Below are 1165 nucleotides of genomic sequence, written 5' to 3'. Positions count from 1 at the left end.
CTTTCTGGTTTTCTGTTTTTCTAACTGCACAGTCAATAGAGCTTCATGTTTCTATTACAAAGTATCACAGTACTTCACTGTGGAACCAGTGAACAACAGTAGACTTAACGACTTAACTAGTCTTGAATACTTTTAACATTGGAGAAAATCTTTACAAAAAGTTTTGCATCTCGTATACAGAAAAAGCTTATGGTTAACTACTGGTAATGCAGTCAGTAATGGATTGGGGGGGGGCGGGAATAACAATTCTAATGTTAATTTTAGGTCTTTCAATCCTTCTATGGAATGTTTTCAGTCTTCCTGCTAAAAAGGAAGAGTTTATGTATTAAGGTAGTGTTGTTACACCTAGGTCATGGGAAATCTCAGTTTCTTACCTGAAATTGCAGTTGTTAATTACAAAAGCATTTGCCATGCTTGACAGATGCTTCTTTACTGTGGAGCTGCATGTAAAAAATAGTGGTTTTTTCATCCTACCTTGCTTATTCTGGGATATACTGATGATGATACGGTGTTGTACTATAAATGGATTTTTTTTTTCCATTCCAAGGTAGACTTTAGAAGGATTATCCCTTTGGTTTTTCTGAGAATTAATCTAGTTTCTCTTAATTTTTCCAGTAACTTTCTTTCTTCTGTGGGTTTCTTTTTCTTAAATGAAAGCTAGTACAGGAATTTCACCTGTAGTGTTTTCAGTGATAAGTAAAGAATATCTTGTAAGATATTGTGATGAGAATTCAGTTCAGCCACTCATTCTGAGGAGTTTCTCATGACAGTTTGGAGTTTTAAAAAATACATTATTAAAAAAATGGAAGTGAATTTAGATTGTTTTATTCACCAAAGCAATTTTTAAAATGTAAGATTATTTAACCTGTTGTTAACTGTGAAGCAGTATTTTCATCCCCAAGTCTGTTGAGAGACAATCATACCAAAGTTTAGGCCTTATTACTATGCAAAAGGCATACAATACACTTAATGGACAGTATCAATTTGGTTGCTCTATAGATCAGATCTTTGTTACAAACAAAATGCTGAATTGTTTGCTTATACTGTGCACAAGTATTGTAAATAAAACTTGAAAATTATGAAGATTACTTGTGCCAAGAGATTGCTTGTCTTATTTTGAGACACTTTTTTTTTTTTTTTTTAAGACCATGCCCTGCATGGGTCA

The sequence above is a fragment of the Falco cherrug genome, chromosome 2 (genome assembly GCF_023634085.1).
Source record: "Falco cherrug isolate bFalChe1 chromosome 2, bFalChe1.pri, whole genome shotgun sequence".
In the NCBI taxonomy this organism is placed as follows: domain Eukaryota; kingdom Metazoa; phylum Chordata; class Aves; order Falconiformes; family Falconidae; genus Falco; species Falco cherrug.
This window is presented reverse-complemented; position numbering follows the sequence as displayed.